General features: G+C 37.0%; 1 pseudogene; it reads right to left on the reverse strand.

The window, feature by feature from the left end:
• Positions 1-955: 955 nt before the first annotated feature.
• Positions 956-11,967, reverse strand: LOC119517302 (annotated as a pseudogene).
• Positions 11,968-20,572: the final 8,605 nt, after the last annotated feature.

Consider the following 20,572-nt stretch of genomic DNA (forward strand, 5'->3'; position numbering starts at 1 on the left):
AGAAAACCTCTGTTAGCTGGGAAGGCATGCAGCTGGCATCTGCTCCAAAGTTCTGGTTTCAAAATGGCTTTCTCCCAGAATGTTCCTCTCTAGGCTGCAGTTCCTCAAAAATATCACTCTTAGTTGCACTTGGGATATTTGTCTTCTCTCAGCTTCTCTGGAGCATGAGTCTGCTTTCAATGACCATCTTCAAACTGTCTCTCATCTGCAGCTCCTGTGCTTTCTTCAAAGTGTCCTACTTGGCTGTAGCTCGTCTTCAAAACATCACTCACAGCTGCACTTAGTTCCCTCTGCCCATCAGCTCATTTATATGGCTCCACTGATCAAGGCCCACCCTGAATGTGTGAGGCCACGCCTCCATGGAAATATCTCATCAGAGTCACCACCTACAGTTGGGTGGGTCACATTTCCATGCAAATCTAATCAGCACCAAAATGTCTGCCCCATAAGACTGCATCAAAGAATATGGCTTTTTCTGGGGAACATAATACATTCAAACTGGCACAGAAGATGTATTTCTTAAAGGCCCCTCTAAATCACTGAGACTGAGAATAAAGGAAATTCAAGGAAGTGAACTGAAAGCAAGGTCATGCTGTGTGTCTTTGTAAGCAATCAGTGAACACCAATGTGCCGAGACATACCAGTAGGGAATTTGGGACCTAGAGCACTGCTTCTCAAATTGTAAGATGCTTAAAAATCACTTGGGCGTTTTGATAATGCAAATTTGCCTACAGAGATCTGAGGTCACAATATAATTCTACATTTCCAACCAGCTCTGAGGCTATGTTGATGTTGTAGTTTCATGGATTACTTATTGGGGAGTGAGAGCATAGATGCTAAAATGCAGCTGCTTATTCCCTGGGTCTTAGATTTTCACCTGAGATGCAAGAGACATATCTATAGGGAACATCAAATAGCATCAAAATGCAAAGACTTTTGAATGAAAGTTTTAGAATTACGGTTTATTGGCCATCATAGTGAACATGTTTTGCCTGAGGTTATTTTTCAATGCCTTCTTTACATCTTTGTTTAGCAGACTGTAGATCAATGGATTAAGCACAGGGCTTACAAATGTGTAGAAGATAGCTATTATTTTAGATTCCTCAACAGTTTTATCAGCAGGTGGTCTTATATACATGCAGAAAAGTGTTCCATAAAATACGGTGACAGCCATCGTATTAGAACCACAGGGGCAGAATGCCTTGTGTCTACCTTCAGCTGATTTGATCCTGAGGATGGCAGCAGTAATAAAAGCATAGGACACCAGGATGATGATGAGGGAATTGGAGAGGTTGAAGCCAGCTGATATGAGCATGGCATGTTCCTTGACATAAGTATCAGAGCAAGAAAGCTTAATGAGTGGTAGAAGTGGTTGATGATGTTGGATCTGCAGAAGGTTAAGAGGAAGGTCAGGATGGCCTGGAAGAGACGATCTGAGAATCCATAGACATAAGGAAATGTGGCCAGGCAGATGCAGACTCTCCTGGACATTTTCACACTGTAGCGTAGTGGGTTACATATGGCCACATAGTGGTCATAGACCATTGCTGCCAGCATGCAGATCTCAGTAAGTAGGAGTGCGATGAAAACATAGCACTGGATAAAGCAGCCAGCATAGGAAATGATCTTCTCAGATAAGAAAGCCATCAGCATCCATGGAGTTGCATTCGAAGTGTAGCACAAGTCCACAAAGGCTAAGTTAGTGAGGAAGAAGTACATGGGGGTTTGAAGACGAGGGTCCAGTCTGATCAACATGACCATGCCCAGGTTGCCTAAGAATGTGATGAAGTAAACAACCAGAAACAACACAAAGAGAAGAGGCTGGAGTGCTGGGCGATCTGAAAGCACCAGGAGAATGAATTCTGTTATTGTACTGCCTTTTTTAATGAGCATCCTGAGAGTCTGTGCTTTCTCATGAAACAAATGGAAATAAAGAAGACATAGGTACAATTCATGTTAAGGACAATTGAAATCATTTTCTCTAATCCTCCACATGCCATCAAAAATCATCTTTCTGGATATTACATAAAGAGATTTCATACTTCTAGTAATTTATTATTTCATTTCCCTTTGTATTCAATTTCTTATAAATTTTTATCTGTATACCTCTAACTATGGTTTACATGAACTGACAGCAATAGCTATGCCTATTTCTTTACCTCTACCTGCACTTATACTATCTGTCCATACAAGTGACCTACATGTCCACTGTCTCTTCGGAATTGTCTTTGGCTCTCAAACTACATATTGGAGAAGGTCTAGTTCACTGAATCCTCCTTTTGCAGCATTTCTCATTTCTCCCATCACACATAAGAATAACTCTTTTTTCTCTATTTCTATTTTCTAGCAAAATCTCTCTCTTTCTCATAAAGATAAGATAGATAGTTGACAGATAGAAAGGTAGATAGACAATATACCTTCTTCCTCCTCCAAATATATTGATTATACAATGACAAGGAAAGTCTAGTTCATTGTTGTATCATCAGAGCTCAGCAAATATTGATATACTAAATTAAAACTAAGAAAGAAAAATTTGTGTTTGTCTGAAAGAATGAATGTCTAGTATTTTTCTCATTTATTTCTCCCTGTTGGACTTTGCTTGATGTCATATACTTGGGAGAATAAATGGCTTTTGTGAAATTCTTGTACAAAGGAATTGCTTGGGAAGCTTGTTTTCAAGCAAATTCAAAAATATTTTGTTTCAGAAGCCTTATGTGGGATACTAAGACTTCACATTTAATAAATTCTCTAGAGGATTCTAATCTATATGTATATAATCATAGTGGTTCAATGAATATATATCAAATATGAGAACAAAGCATCTTCAGTTTAAATGAAGTCTCACACAGTATTTTGAGGATGGTCAGTAGCCATGACTTAATGTGGTAATAAAGAATATAAATTAAGTTTTTGCATATTGAGTATCTAAGCTATTAATCACAGCTTGTATCTATCAAGAGGTATTACTATTTCCTCAGCCTTTCAAGCTCTCCACACATCACAATCTAGTGCTAAAACTTTTTTTTCTTTCAAGATGCTTTGATATTTGCCCTTTCTCTCATGCTTAAAGTCTATATCCTGCCTTCCCAATTTTTACATCATTCAATATTGAGCCCCCAAATTTTATTTAGGTTTTGGAAGGCTAGTTTCTAGGTCTCTACTAGCATCAATGCCTCCATTACCCAGGACAGTAAGAACTTAATGAACATTTTTGAATAAACTCCTAATACTTTTGCTAACCTATACTGATCATTATAGACAACTGGTTTAATTTCTAAGCTCATTGCATGCAATAACAGATTTAATCCTCACAATATCACCTCATGGTAGATATGTCATTATCCCCATTTTACAGATGACAGAAATGAAGTACAGAAAAACTAGGTAATAACGCCAGGGTCACACTGCTAGTGGGCATGAGATTTGAGATACCAACTCAAGTTATCTTATTTGAGAACCACTTTATTAGATGCTGTTGCAATATATTGCCTCCCTAAACTTAAACTTTGTCAGGAAATACCATATATAGACACAGAAGTTCTTGAGGAATGAAATACTAAGATCAGCCAGGACTAGAACACAGTGGCATCCTTGAATACCGTAACCTATAAAACACAGTTGAGTCACTCATCTTCCTCTCAACCATAGGCATTTTCTACTGCAGGGCTTACTAGTATACTCATAGACATCAACTGTGCAGCTGACCCATAGCCTGTGATTATCTGTTCTCTAACATCAGGGAATAACATACTTAGAAGCAATAGCAAAGCTTACTTTGGGGGTCAGTTGGGGGCCCTGGATTACAATACATTTTCTGCAGTTTAAGTGCTTAGTTATGATGGGTAAGTCACTCCATGTTTCCACTTGCAATCATAATAATAATGTGTCCTGCATCCCTCTGTCATTGTAGACATCAAACTGATTACTCATAAAGCAAATATTTATAAATATTTAAGACATTGTGCATTTAGGCACTGTTGATATATAAATGAACAAAATCTTCAAGAATTCCTCCCTTCTGGAGTGTACATTCTAGTGGGCATAGACAGATAGCATTGCAAGTAATTAATGAATAAATGATGTTTCAACTGGCAGTAAATGCTATGGAGAAAACTAAAGGAAATGAAGTTTGCAGTAAAGGGTGTTGTTGAAGTTTTAAACAGGAATGGCAGGAAGACGTCACTGAACAGGCAACATTTTTTAAGCAACAGAATGAAGAAGTAAATAAGCTATAAAGATTTCTTGGATAAGTTCTTCTAGGAAGAATAAACAGGAGGTGCAAAATACCACATGAGATCATTCCATGGAAACTGCTAGTGATGTGTGTATATATTTGTGTGTCTCTGTGTGTGTGTGTGTGTGTGTGTGTGTGTGTGCACAGAATTCATGCAGAAAAAATGCAGAGAATTCTAGCTGAGAGTTTCCCTAAAATGAAAATATTTCATTTCACTGAAACACTGATTCACATGTTTTTATGACTTTCCTATCAAGAATATCAACAGTCTTCATCAAAGAACAGACAAAAGAGGTTATCTCTAGCTTTTCTTGAAAAATTGTCTAGCAGTTAATACTATGAAAATAGCATATCTATTTCTGTGATAGCAGCAAGGTGGCTTTAGGAAGTCTTTTCATACTCCTTTGCACTCAGGAAACTCCAGAGAGAAACAGTACGTGTTGAGTTTCAAAACAGAGAAAAATGTGAAGAAAATGTTCACGACCTGGGACTTTCAGATTTAAAGAAAAAAAAAAAAAGGCATGAAAGGAAATGGGATTTAGGGATTCATTGACAGGAGGACTTATTCATTAAATGACACTTAGTCTGCCTCTGAAACCGGAAAGAGTTTTGAATCACAAGCTCAGTGACTTTTGTAGACTCCAAATAGATCCAATTTAAGTAAACAGAAGCACTGATTATTGTTAGTTTAGCAAAGAAATGTGACAAATTCACAAAATGCTTCAAATTCTCTGAGCATAGAGACATCTATCCATCCATGCATCCTTTCATTCATTCATTGATTTGCATTTTTAACAAATGTTCAGGGATTACCTTCTTTTTCCCACTATGCCCTCACTACCGGGAGGATAAGAAAAAGCCGAAGTTGCCATTTGTCCTTCAAGAATTGCTGCCTCATTGCAGAGGAAGGAGACATGCATATTTTGTCTCACAATCAGCTTTTAGATTGTGAGTTTAGGAAGATCACATTGGAAAGTGATGTAGAATAGAGTATGCACGCAACCATAATAAAAAGGGTATAATGACAATTTATTAACTCACAAATATTTGAGAACCATCTATATTTTAAATTTTTTAGGAAATGCTGGCTTTAAAATGGTGACCCAAAACACACATGTATCTTGACCTCATGGAGCAGAAAGTCTTGAAGATAACACACTCATGAATCCATCACACAATCATGTTAGAAAAATATTGATAAATCATACAAATTAAAAGTACATGAGAGTGGGAGAACATAAAGGAGATATGACTTATTCAGAGAGATTAGATATACAGGCCCTGAATATAGAAAAGGAAAAATATAAGAAATATCAACCTAGACAGAAGTGGAAACTAAAAATTCTCAAAAAAACAAAACAAAACAAAACAAAACAAAAACACGCAACAGAGAAAAAACATATTTGTCTAAAAATAGCCTGGTAATTCAGTTTTAATGAACAACAAATTAATAGAAATCAGAAAATGAAATAATACTTTCTACTGAAAAATGAGTATCTGTCAGTCTAGATTTCTATAGGCAAATGAACCTTTCTTTAGGTATTAAATTGAAAGGAGACATTTTTTTCAGAAAATGAAAGCAGAATTTATCTCATACAAGCCTTTACTGAAAAAATAATTAAAAGTGTATATCATGAAGAAGACATATAAACCCAGAAGGAAAAGAGGGATGTAAAAAGAACAGTGAGAGAGTCATGAGAATCATTGACAAAGATGGGTAAATTTAAAGAAATGCTAACCTTAATAAATATTTAACATAATTATCAGTGTAATCATATATGCAATACATAGAATAATACCATTTAGAGTCTATTAAAAATAATAATTTAATATCAGTATTTTATTCTATACTTCAGCACAATAACATATAAGATAAAAATAGAAGTAACCAGAGTAAGAATATTCCAAGTTCTTTGCATTATTCACACCAAAGAAGAGTAACTATTAAATGGAAGTGAAGTTAATTCAAATAGGTGTAGAAAATATTAAGGGAATCTAGTAAAATTAGAAAATAGAATTTATAACTAACTGGAAGAGGGAAAAAGAAAAATGAATTTTAGCAAAGAATGATTTAATTCATGTAAGGAAAAGGCATAAAAAGCATGGGATAAATTTTTAATAGCACAATATAAGCTGGCAGAAAGTCAACCTATAATATCAATGTTCATAATAAAATATTAAATTCACTAATAAAACAATTCTAATGAGCATGAAAGTAAAAGGATAGATTTACACATAATTGGCATCAACTATCCAGAGCAACAAAGGTTCTGCTCTTATTTATCAATGTCAGAGAAAACAGACACATTTTCATCATTATCAAAGAACGGATGGAAACCACAAAATGATAAAAGGAATAATACAATTTAGTTATTTCAAAAGACCTAAAAATGCATCCTTAATATTTAAAAAGAAAGAAAATTACAAGGGGTAATAGACAAACCCACAAACATCATGAGGTATTTTTACATATTTCTCTCAATTTTTATATGTGAAATAATAAAAGCAAGATCTGAAAAAACAAAAATCAACTCTGCTTGGCTGGGGTTTCATCACTTTGGAAAATAATTTTCAGCTCCATTGGCTACTACAATTGTGTGTCTCACGAAGAAATGCCAAACTGGAGTGAGACATTGCCATGAAGTGGGTGGCTGTGAAAATTGTCCAGTAGAAAATGTATTACCTGGAAAGCCTAGAGTGTAGAATCATAGATGCCTCACATCAGCTGTATTTTCACTGTGAACTCCCATATCAGCATAAGAAAGCTTCAGGTTTGGGAACTGGCCCAGTTTGGGTAAGAAAAAGGATTATGAAAACATACAGATCTGATGGCAACTCACAAAACATGTTAAGCCACATGTGTTGAATATTTGTAATGGTGATCAATTAAGAGGGTTCCTTCAGGAATATAGGTAGATTGCAAAATACATTGCTTTCTTTTCATTCTCTTAGCCACCTCCACCATATCAACAGACAGCACTGGTTTCCTAGGCCTTCTAAAGAAGAGATGGACATATATTCTGGAGACAATGCAGGCATTGTTTTCATTTTAAAGTCAACTTCTCTCAGTATCCTTAAAAAAATAATACTCTATTGTTCTAAACTTCCAGATCATGAAAGCTAGATTTATTATGAAGTTATCAAACTAAAACAGATTGATGCAGGGACTGATAAATTGGCCCTAGAATAAAGAAACCAGAAACAAACCAATGAAAATTTAATATATGACCTGTCATATATTAATGCACACTATAAAATGTCCTGAGAATAGTATGGATTATTCAATAAATGGAAATATATTTTCCTTAAAAAAAAGAAAAATTAGACTTTGTATTGAACTATTTACAATTCCAGAAACAGTAACGACTTTAACAGGAAAAAGTAAAATTTTAAAATATTGGAAAAAATGCAGAATTTTTAAGCAATAAGAAACATATCATATAGAAGATCAACAAAGAACAACCATAGAGAGAAGATTGGTAAGTTAATAAAATGGAAGACTCCTGCACCACCAAATACTTTATACCAAAACTATGAAATGCAATGTTGTTGCTATTTGCATTGCATATAACATTGAAAAACTACCTATTCAGAATACATGAGGATCTATTGAAAATTGATAACATAAAAATATAAAACAATTACATTAAAAGTGGACAATGTTATCAACATTCAATGGAAAGAAAAGAAATGTTGAATTAACATATGCACATAAATATTTAACTTCATTTGTAATGAAGGATTCAAAAACTTAAACTGAAATGAAAATGCATTTGCCATCCATCAGATTAACAAACATTTTGATAGTGACAATATATTGTTTTGGCAAGGATTTGGAGTAAAGGCAACTCTCACACACTATCGGTGGGAATGTAAATTGATAAAGCCATTTGTTGATACATAGCAAATTTAAGATACTCATTTCTTTTGACTCAGAAATTACAGTTAAATATATACCTGAGAAGAAATCTTGCAGGAGTATCAATGCAGAACTATACAAAGATTTTTAATTCAGGATTTTCATATTATCAAGCAACTAGAAATAATGTAATTGTTCATAAATAGGAGAATGGATAAATTACATATATATATACACACACATATATATATATATATATGGGGAGCGGATGCTTAATGTGTACATTATTTTTAACTAGGTTCAATTAAAATGTTTGGAATTGGATAGCAGTGTTGGTAGAACAATTTGTTGTGTGTAATTAACAGCATTGAATTATGTGTCTAATTGTTTTTAAAGGGGAAGTTTAGAATCATGTATTTCACTAGAAGGAAATCTAGAGGAATAAACATTCAGCTGTATAACAAAAGGAAACCTGTGGTGGATGATGACTATGACTACCAGTAGGAATATAAAAATATTATTTCATGAAGTAGAACAAATGTGCATCAGTATTACAAGGAATTAATAATAGAGTGGTAGATGGGAAAATATTCTTTCATCAATAATAACAAATGTACCACACCAATGCTAAGGGTCAATAACAGGTCAAATAAGGGCTACAGTTTTTTGGGGGTTTTTTTTTGATGTAAAGAAAATGTTCTATAATTGACTGTAGTGATGAATGCACAACTGTGTGATGATACTGAGAGCTATTGATGGTTTACTTTGGATTGATTTTTTATGAGAATATATTTCAAAGAAATGTTAAAAGAAGCTTATGAGGAGTCCATTACACTTGAAATAACATTCCAAAGATCTGTTTAGAGAAATAATCTGTGATTTACCCAAAGATCTTCCTTGGTATGTAATTTTTATAAAAGAATAACATCAAACCTGCATTGGTTGGCAGATTTCTGGAAAACAGTTTGGAAAATATTCAGCTCTATAAATGTAATACATTGCCATTGCCATACATGTGGTAATTCTGTCTATATAACTTTACCTAAGCATGACTTCTAAAGATGGAATCTCCTGTTCTTTTCGGTTTTATAGAGCAATAAAACTATGTTCTGTTTTGTCTTTGATTTCCTATATGTATGTGTGCTTTAATTCATTGAGATGACATTGTAAACTCTAGCAAACTATTTGACACATGATTCCAACTCCCACCAGTGAATAAAGAAAGAAAACTACTCAATGACAGAAAGTGATTTTGTAATTTAAGGTGCTCACTAACAGATTAGGTAATGGAGATATATCACATTCCTACATCTAAAATTTGCCTGCCTTATTTTTTAATGCAATTTATTGAGATACATTCACATACCAAACAATTATCCAAAGTGTACAATCAGTTGTTTACACTATTATTGTATAGTTGTGCATTCATCACCACAATCAATGAACATTTTCATTACTCCAAAATAACTAAAAATAAGAATAAAAATAAAAGTAAAAAAGAACACCCAAACCATCCCATACCACCATCCCCACTATTATTCATTTATTTTTGCCCCTATTTTTCTTCTCATTTGTCCAAAAACAGGATAAAGCAGCATGAGCCACAAAGTTTTCACAATTACATGGTCACAGCATATAAGCAACAGACATACAATCATCTTCAAGAATCAAGGCTACTGGTTTGCAGTCCAACACTTTCAGGTATTTCATTCTAGCTATTCTAGTACACTAAAAGCTGAAAAGGAATAACTATATTATGCATAAGAATAACCTCCAGAATGACCTCTCAACTCTATTTGAAATCTCTCAGCCACTTAAGCTTTATTTTGTTTTTCTTCTTTTCCCAATTTTGGTCAACCAGGCTTCTTCAATCCCATGATGCTGGGTCCAAGCTCATCTCAGGGAGTCATATCCCATGTTGCCAGGGAGATTTACACCCCTGGGAGTCATGTCCCACATGGGGGGGAGGGAAGTGAGTTTAACTGCCCAGTGGGCCTAGAAAGAGAGGTCATGTCTGAGCAACCAAAGAGGTTCTCTGGGGGTGATTCTTAGGCACAATTATAAGTAGGCTTAGCTTCTCCTTTGCAGTAACAAGCTTCATAAGGGCAAGTCCCAAAGTTGAGGGCTTGGCCTTCTAAACTGTTAGTCCCCAAGGCTTGTGAGAATGTCAGGAATTCCCCAGGTGGGGAAGTTTAATATTTCCACATTTTTCCTCAGTCCCTCAAGGGGAATTGAAATATTTTTTTATTCTCTGCTGAAATTAATCTGGGATGTAGAGGAGCTTCACATTAACTTTTAAAAACAAACTAGAGTTCATTCCCTATTCAAACTACCATGTAAATAGGGTGTTTGTACAAACTGACCATGCCAATTAAATTATATAGTGTGCTACAAAAAGCATAGATTTTGTGCCAAATTAGTATCTCTTCCTTTGGTCTCATACAGAAGTTGAAGGTTTTAAACACAGTCAGTATCATCCTTTACCCTTAGTCTGCTTTACCTTTGCTATAACCAAGTCCATTTCATTCTTCTCTCTGATTGAATTCTGATCTCTTTTTCAGCTTCTTTAACATTTGCTGAATGGGATAATACTGACATTAATAGCTGCCAAACTCTAGTTCTGAGTCTCAGGTATCAAACAGATACCCAAAATTTCAGGGACCAACCAGGTTATAACACAAAGAGCTCAGCATCTCAAAATTTAGAAATAACTGTTACAACTCATGAATAAATGTGACTGCTGTAAGAGCTTTACAACAAGCCTTCCACTGATAATCTATACTCTCAGATTCAATTATCAGAATTTGTACATTATAGTTAGTCCGTATTTGTGAGGCATTATAATGTTGGTCTTTTTGTTTCTGGTTTATTTCACTCAACGTACTGTCCTGAAAGTCCATTCACTACTTGCATGCCTCAAGCTTCATTCCTTGTTTTCCACTTTTTAGGAAATAATTTATTTTGCATAATTTCCTTTATTACCCTTTTAACATCTTTGTTGCTCCAGTTATAGATAAAAGAATTTAACAAAAGATGCACAAAGACATAAAAAACAGCTACAATTTTCCCCTGTTCTGATGTCTCTGAAGGGGCCATGAATATATTCAGAACAGAGTTCCATAAAATATGCTGACAGACATCAGATGGGACCCACAGGTGGAGAAGGCTTTGCACCTCCCTTTAGCTGAGCAGAAGCCCAGGATGGCTGTGAAGATGAAAATATAAGAGATGAGGATGATGGTGAGAGAACAGTGAGGTTGAAAACAGCCCCCACAAACATGGCAGTTTCATCGACATATGTATCTGAGCAGGCGAGGACTAGGAGAGGTGGGTCCACACAGTAAAAGTGGTTGATCTCATTGGGGCCACAGAAGGACAGACGAAGCATCAGGATGGTCTTGGCCAGACCATTGGCAAAGCCATAAATATAGGGAGCAGCAACCAGAGAGAAGCAGGTATGTTGGGACATCTTACACCCCTATAACAAGGGTTTACAGATGGCCACACAGTGGTCATAAGCCATTACTGCAAGGATATGATAGTCAGTGATCACCAGGGCAATGAAAAAGTGGAACTGCATCAAACAACCAATGAAGGAAATGGTTTTTCTCTTGGATAAGAAATTAACTAGCATCTGAGGAGTGACAGTGATGGAGTAACAGACATCTTCAAAGGAGAAGTGACTGAGGAAGAAATACATTGGAGGGTCAAGTTTTGAGTCACTTCTGATTAACAAAATCATCATCATATTGCCAATTACTGTGAGAAGATAGATCACTAGGAATACCACAAAAAGAACAGGCTGCAACTCAGCTTGATCTGTTAGTCCCAGGAGAATAAACTCAGTCATGGGTGTGTAGTTTTTCTTTAGCATTTTATTTTCTTGGCTTCTAGTAGCATGTTGTCATGTATCCATTACCCCCATCATGCCATGATACTTCTCATCTCCTTTCAAAAATGTAATTAAATGTGACATAAAGAAATACCATATTAAACATGTGACTTATTAATAACAACTAAATTGTTATAGAGCTCCTTACGCAGAAACACTGTCTTTTTTTTTTAATGGCATCATTTCAGGAACTCTTTATGATATTTGTCCATTTACAATTTCCTTGGACATAAGGATGAAAACATTCCTTTTTTTTGTAACTGTACTTTGTTTTATGGTATACCTTTTTATAGAGTATCTAAGGCATTAGTCTTGAAACTTACCTATGCCGTGCATCGCTGACTAAACTAGGGCATAAATGGAATTGATATATGGTGCACATCCTTGTAGAAGTGGGATCTCCTTGCCTGATGCTCTTAATATCTTCAAGCTTTTCCTTCACCCTCCAATATATGTCCTTGTTGCCCTCTCTAGTGTATCTCAGTTGACCCTCTTATCACACAATCTTACTTAATTTTTAAGACACAGCTCAGGATCTCCTCAGTTTTGTGGGATGTTTTTGTGCCTGAAAGGTCAAAAATTCTTATTTGTGGATGAAAGTAAATCTTACCCTTTCTATGTATAAAGGATATATATAGTTTATAAACAAATACTTACATGTGCATGTGTATCAATTGCTATCTCTAACTATAGAGAGATATCTATTGATACTTATACCTATAGATACTTACATATCTATAGATAGATAAAATTATTATTATAAGGGGAGCAGGAGTGATTAGGGAAAAAACAGTGTATGAAAGAACCTCAGTGGCTCTGGGGTGTCCCAGACTTTGTATTCCAAACATTCACTTCCACTTTGGGGCTCTGTCATGTAAGTGCTCATTGCCACTGCTCAGTTCCCCTAATACTCTGGAAGATTGTTTCAGCTTTAACAAGGGTGGTGTCACCTTTACATGCAGTCAAGGTTCAAGCTGAAGGGAAGAAAAATTTAGAGAAGTTGTCTTCCTCAAATACTTCTTAAGCAGGTAGAAAAATTATTAGATACACATGTGGGAGAACATACAGGCACTATTGCAAAGAAAAGAAGGTCAGAGGCAAGAGGCTCCCACAATGTGGTGCCATCTGCTTTTATTGCTTAGCTTTACTTACTCCCCATCCCCCTTCCTTGTTTGGGGCTCTTTCTCCTACACCCCCTTCTCTCCAGGGTGTTCCCTGGTGGTAGATAGTGCATTTGGGTGGATGGGCTTCCTCTGGGTGTTTCCTATAAGTAGGTAGGCCCCAGGCAGGTTGTCTGTCCAGGACAGGTTCTCCAGACCTTGATTAACTGCCCTTGCTCAAGGGCTCCTTCATGGTTTTTCCTCTCTCCTCTCTCCCTGTTCTAGCCTGCCTCAACTTCTTGCTCAGAGATTTTTGCCCCTTAATCATAAGAGTTGCTGAGGGATGTAGGTTTGTCTTCTGTAGATACTTCTTGCTTATCAGGGGGTATAGGCCCTACCTGATGGGGCATAGAACTTTCTGGCTATCTCATTTAAGTCAAGAGGGAAGGAGTCCAGAGGGCTGGTTGGAATGGTTGAAAGTCCTCACATCAGCATTAGTTTTGTGTGAAAGGCTTCCAGTCTGCAAGAAATAAACTTGGTGAGAAGATTAAAAATTCAAGGGTCAATTAATAGCAAACGGAAGATAGAAGTGACCAGGCCTAGATGAGACATTAGCCAAGAATGACTGGGGAAGAGGGTAAGGAATGACCATCCTTTAGATCCAAGAGGGAATCTATGATGGTCAGGTTCATGTGTCAACTTGGCCAGGTGATGGTGTCCAGGTGTCTGGTCAAGCAAACACTGGCCTAACCATTACTACAAGGACATTTGTGGCTAGTTAATAAACCAGAAAGCTGGCATATTATACTATCAGTCAACTGGCTGCAGCTGTGACTGATTACATCAATAAAGGGTGTGTCTTTCACAATGATTCAGTTGGATTTAATCCAAGTTGAAGACTTTAAAGCAAGGAAGACAGAGGACCTTCACTTCTTCTTTGACTAGCCAGTGAAGCATTTCCTGAGGAGTTCATCAAACACCTGCCTCAGAGTTGCCAGTTTGCTGCCTGCCCTACAGAATTTGGACTCATGCATCCCCACAGTTGCTTGAAACACTTTATGAAATTTTATATTTAGATATCTCTTGTTGATTCTGTTTCCCTAGAGAACCCTAAGTAATACAGAATCCTAGCTGGGAAGCTCATTCCTGCTCACCTGGGAAAAAGAAGATGCATGTGGCAAGTTCAGGGGTGTAGGAATGAGGCTTAAAGGGGCTTGGTTTACTGGGCTCTGGCTTTGGCTGTCATGCTGAACCTGTTATTTTTCCAAGAGATGTTAGTATTATTTTTTGATGGTAAGGGCAACAAATTACAGCTATTTTTGTCAATAAGAGCACAAGATCTGAGAGACTGAGGATCTCTTGGTGGTGATTAATTGGGAGAAAGCCTCACTTTTTTCCCTTTTCCTAGTTCTAGAGCTCAGGGGAGGTCAATTAGCCTTGGTTTTTGAGCTAAGTTCTCTGGGAGCAGGGCTTTGGCTTTAGCTAAATGTGGCTGACTATCCCATACTTTGATTTCTTTGTTTTTTGGTTACTGAAACTACTTTTAGAAATAAGAATATTTGATAAACTATAGCAGAAGTTTCCTCCTGTTTTACATTAACACATTTACTAGGGTTATGTTAAGTAACAGGTAGAACATAATTTATATACCTGCCTTGTTTTTCTTTTAAAGTCCTGTTTGTTGAAGATGAAGTTTTGGCTTATAGCTGACTGACCAATAAAACATGTTTTAAGCATTATATGCCTTTCTGGGGAGTTGGGGTCTACTTGGGTATATTTTTCATAGCCTCCACCAGCCTTCCCTTAAATAGGGCAGGGTTCTCTTTATCCTCCTTAGTTATACTCTGCAACATATTATAATTTACAGGTTTGAATGTACACTCTTATTCCCTCTATTTGACAAGCTAGTTCTGGTTTGGATTAACATTTTGAAATGCTACTGCTCCTACTGCATATTGGGTAGGTTGCTGACACACAAGTTGGTCTGCATGGCCCTGTGCTATGGTCCAGATTTGATGTTTTTCCAAGGGAGTACAAGAGGAAAGAATGACTTGCACATCCCCCACGTAAAATCAAAAGCTAATACCAGGTTTGTAAATTCCTCCATAAATTTGGAGGGGTCCTCTGAGAACCTCCCTGTGTCTTACCCTGTGCCAGATTAGCCATAGAAAAAGGAACATGAAAGCTGATGGATTCCATGTCCCCATTTGCCACTTTCCAAATGGGAAACATACCATTCTCTTTCCCTTTTTTTTTTTTTCATGGGGTGGTAGGGGCCCCGCTGCATGTACTACTGCTGGGCTGTGATAGGGTGGAGGTAAGGAAGGTGCTGAGGAGGTCAGGGTCTTGACCCCAGGGGGTTCTAGAGGCCCTTCAGTTTCTGGGACAGAATTGTATGGGGGAGGGCTACTTAAAGGATGGTCATTTAAAACACCTGTCTCCTACCACAAAGAAGAATCATGAGGAGGAGGTTCCTGTCAGTCCTCCTGGGCATAACACAATTTGCAAGAGCCCTTCATGGATTGTTTTCTGATATAAGGCCACAAAAATTGTACATAAAGAGCTTCTTGCCACTTTTCCTCCTTTTTTAACAAAAGAGATCTAATTGTAAAATAGGGGTATAGCTGCTTTTTCCTTTTTGGCTCTGGGGTGGGAAGATTATCCCAGTTTCATTGCAGGCAGCCCAATGGACTGTCAGCTGGAATACTGGAAACACCACCCATTTTTAAGGAAGTGAGAAAAGCAAGAAGCAGATTTGCATATCAGTGCCTGGGATCCAGGGTCTCCAGCCTGCTGTTCCAAGCATTGATCCCTTGGCACCTTGGGATCAGCCTCTCTATCCCTGGGGCATCCCCAGGGTCCTCGAAGACTGAGTACCATCCCGAATTTTGCTGAGCCCCACTCATCTTCCTGGGTGTCTGTGTTTTTAACTTACTGCTTAGATTATTGCCTAAGAGAACAGAAAGGATTTGCCACAAACTTTAGGGAGGGAATTGCCCGGGTGCCAGCTCAGGTGTTGCCATGATTGGGCTAGAGGGAAGGAACAAGAGGCAAACACAATAAAACGTGGCTTACAACCCTTTTCAGGTGTCTAAGTATGAACATATGATAGGACAGGGCCAGGACTGAGGCTCCCTCCATCCCTTGCAGTGCAGATATTTTGCAAGAAAACGAATGCACAGCCAACAACCTCCTTTCACCAGCCAATGGTTTCCCCTGCCATGTGTGGGATTCTAAGGAGGGTTAATAGCAGAATGCACTGGACTCGTGACATATTAGCAGATGAAGAGATGGAACGAACCAGAGAGGAAAAGTAAGATGCCGGTGCTGGAGGGTGGTGAGGTAAAGAGACAGAGATTAACTTTAGTCAGACTGAAAAGATAGGTAGATACATAATTAAGCCAAAAGTGGCCAATTCATTGTGAAGTCATTACAGCACATTATACAATATTATCCTTATAATTAAAAATAGTCTTGTTAACTCAGAAGAAATCAGAAGGATTATTGAATACCATACTCTTATCTTAATTCTTGAATCAACAGAAAATAAGAATGCTTAATTATTGAGAGTCAGCATGGTGTAATATTTACTGGGAAATATTCCAGAGCCAGAATTTCTGGGTGGAAATACCAGCTCCTCTAGTTTCTAGCTGTATGGCTTTGGACAAATTATTAATCTCTTTTTCTGTTTCCTCATCCATACAATGTAGTTAATAATAGCCAATCCTTCCATGCAAGGGAGTTAATTCAGGTAAAACTTTGCAAATATGCACGCTATGTGGTAAGCACTTAATAAGTTGTATCTACTATTATTATTATTAAGTGACAGAGTCAGGTGTAGCCCAGAACAAGATGCAACATGAAGTGTGAGATCTTTAGGGTCAAGGATTTTGTCTAATCTACAGGTATGGCCTGAGTAGTACCTAGAACAGTGCTTTCCCAATTGTAGCCAGTAAATAATTGTGGATGGAATGAATGTCTTCATGAGTATACTTTCCTTTCTACTAAGTAAATATCACTCTATTGAACATTATAAATAACTGTACTCTGAGAATAGGGCATAATTAGCTACTCATTTTAATAGAGGCATTTATTAATTAATCAGAATATGAATTTCAGGCTTTAATTTCATGTTTATTAATGATTTCTTTTTAGATTCTAAATTATAAAATATCTGTAATCCTACCTGAGAAAGGAGAGTGGTTTTTCAGAGACATCATGGACATGAAGAACCTGATGTGTTTATTACCAAATTATCACATAGGGATCAATTACCTATGGTTTAATTATTTCTAACAGAAAGTCATTCTCACTATGAACACTCACTACCTTTTATTCTTCTGAGAATCCCAAATGCATTGAGAACATGATTTTTACCCACTCTCCAGTATCAGGGAATGAAATCTCCTATGAATGGTGAGACAATAGGACTCATTTATTATTTTAATTTACACTTAAATATCTTGATATTTTTTGACTTGGGAAATATTAAGTACTTTGGTTAATAACATATAAGAAAGAATAGTATAAGGTATATGGAGAAAGTTTTGGATTCTGAAATTCCATTGTAAAATCAAGTTTTAGTGTACATGGGCTGCCTATTTTTTGATTCTGAATCATGTACCATAGAAATAATTATCCATAGGTTTATTTATAGATAATATAGATGTCTCAGTGAGTCTCCCCTTTACTCTCCTAATTCCAGCTCAGATTTAATGTTTATTCTTGTCTGCCTTGCTTTGTGCTCCTGGAGTTTTACCCCTATTAGCCACAACAGAAGGGCTCTTTGGTGACTAGTTTCCAACTGAGTTTGCCAATGGGAGGCAAAAACAAAATTCCAGAGGTGGGAGGGAAAGAGGAGGAGCTCAATGTCTTTCTCATACTCTTCCAGATTCATTAGGAAGATGATATAATGACTGCATCCCTCCAAGGAGAGGTCATGCCCAGCTGTATGTTAGGGATGAAAATAGGAACTTCTTCCTCATTCCAGCCCTCATTAGTGAAGAATCCACTCCCTTTGTCCCTTCAGGCCCAGGAGTGGAAATTGCTCTCTGCAATTAATCCCCAGGTGCCTTTGGTTGATTTATTTAACTTTACTCCATTCTTTATCTTTTCATTAAATCCCTTTCAACTAAACCATCTGAGTGATACTTGTCTTATGCTGTGCCCCTGACTCAAGCCAAAGTGGCACATAGTGGCTACTCAATGATCTTCCTATTTCTAGGTGTGCTCACTCCTGTACATTTCCCACATTATAGCTATGAGTTTTTTGTAGAACCTCAGTGGCCACAAAGTCACTGGTTATATCAGGAAGCTACAAAATCTACATACCATGAAAATGCAGCTGTTCTGACTTGGCAAAATTACCTCATGATTCATCCATCCATTCACCTGATCCTTACTTAATATGTACTGTGCCTCAGGGAACCATCTGAGTTCTGGTGATAAGGCACATATAAATGTCCTGCCCTCATGCAGCTAACAATTTAATGGGAGAGGATTGACAACAAATATAAATAGATATAATTGCAGGAAATGGTAAGTGATATGAGGAAAAATAAAGCATGATTCATAAATAGAGAATAATTTGGAATGGAGTTAATTTAGACAGAAGGCAAGATTATACTTCTGAGAGGAGGTGTTTTTAGAAGAGAGATGCAAATGAAGGGAGTTGCTCAATGCTCTGGAGAAAGTGTATTCTAGGTGGAGGGAATGGCAAGTGCAATGGCTTGAGGTGGTAATGTGATGGGCATGTTCCAGGAACAGCTAGAAGATCCATGTGGCAGGAACAGAAGGACTGAGGGAGGAAGTGTTGGAAAATAGTTTGGAAAGGTAGATGGGAAGATATCACACAGGCACTGACAGACCGTGGTAAAGTAAGGTGCTTAGATTTAGCCCAAACCCAAGTGATGGAAAGACATGGACCATTTTAGATAATCAGTAATATGACATTATATGTTTATAAGAGTTCACTGCTGGTGTTGGCCATATAGAGAATTTCAAGTGTGGAAGAAGGGAGAACATTGCAGTAGCCTAGGCTAGAGATGATTGTATCTTAGACCTCATTGGTAGCAGAGAAAATACTGATGAGTGGTTTTCAGATTCATTATAATATGTTTTGAAGGTAGAGTTGATAGGACCTCCTGATGTTTGGGATGTAAGGTGTATAGAAAAGGGAATGTGATGAGTGGGGATATTGGGAGATAAGAGAAGATTTGTGAGATAAAAGATAGAAATTAGGTGAAGAAATGGTCCAGATTTTCAGTTGTTAATCTGGTATGAAGTTGCTGGGAAGGACAGTGCAAATGCTCCATGGTTTGCCAAAGAGACCTGAACTTTTTCTCATATCTTACACCCAACTTCATAATCTTACTTGCTATTTATTTTTACCACAGTATTATACAGAGTGTGAGGTACACTAAAGTTTCTAGTTACAAAGAAAAAAAGGGACATTCCATACCTTGGAAGTTGTGAGATAAAATGTATACTCATAATAAATTCCCCTTGTTGCCTTAACTAGTTTAAAGGGATTTTGTTGATTATATAAAAATTCAGAAAACTTAAGATCTATAAACAGCCATATCTCCATAGATCTATCCTTAGGAATGAAAGAATTAGTTTTACTTAACTAAGCATAATCAGGAATAAAAGCAATTTTCAAATATTTTTTAGGTCCTACTGCTTCTTTGAATCCTCTATTTTCCTTCAAGTTTAGTCCTTCCTCACACATCAATTTATTGTAGGTTTTACAAAGGAAGGCTATAGAGAAAGTGTTCTGCCTAAGCTGGAGTTTCAGAGGGAGGAGGTGAGTTCCTATAGCTCTTTGATCCAGATTCACAAATTCGAGTATGACCCCACCATCTTTTCCCATTGCTATCCCCGCCATTATACAAGCACTTTCTTCAGATACAGTAAACCACCTTCCTGAGCCATTGTTTCTCTTTTACTCATAGAGTGTATAAAGATGTGTTTCTTAAAGACCACTCTAAATATATGGGACTGAGGATAAAGGAAATTCAAGGAACTGAACTGAGAACATGATCATACTATATATATTTGTAAGCAATCGGAGAACACCAATGTGCCAAGGCACACAAGTAGAGAATTTGGGACCTAGCACAGTGCTTCTCAAACTGTAAGAAGCTTAAAAACCACCTAGGGATTTGGTTAAAATGCAGATTTGTATACAGAGATCAGAGGTTACAATGGGATTCTGCATTTTTAACAAGCTCTGAGGCTATGCTGATTTTGCAGGTTCATGGACCACAAGTTGGGGAGAGGTAGCCTAGATTTAAAAATGGAGCTCCTTATTACCTGGACCTTAGCCTTTAAGCTGAGACACAAGAGACATATCCATAGAGAATAACAAATAGCATCACAATGCAAAGATTTTGAGCCAAAGGTTTAGAATTATGGTTTAATGGAAAGTGGGGGCATTGCCATCATTGTGACCATATTGCATCTGAAGTTATTTTTCAGTGCCTGCT

The sequence above is a fragment of the Choloepus didactylus genome, chromosome 21 (genome assembly GCF_015220235.1).
Source record: "Choloepus didactylus isolate mChoDid1 chromosome 21, mChoDid1.pri, whole genome shotgun sequence".
Lineage (NCBI taxonomy): Eukaryota > Metazoa > Chordata > Mammalia > Pilosa > Megalonychidae > Choloepus > Choloepus didactylus.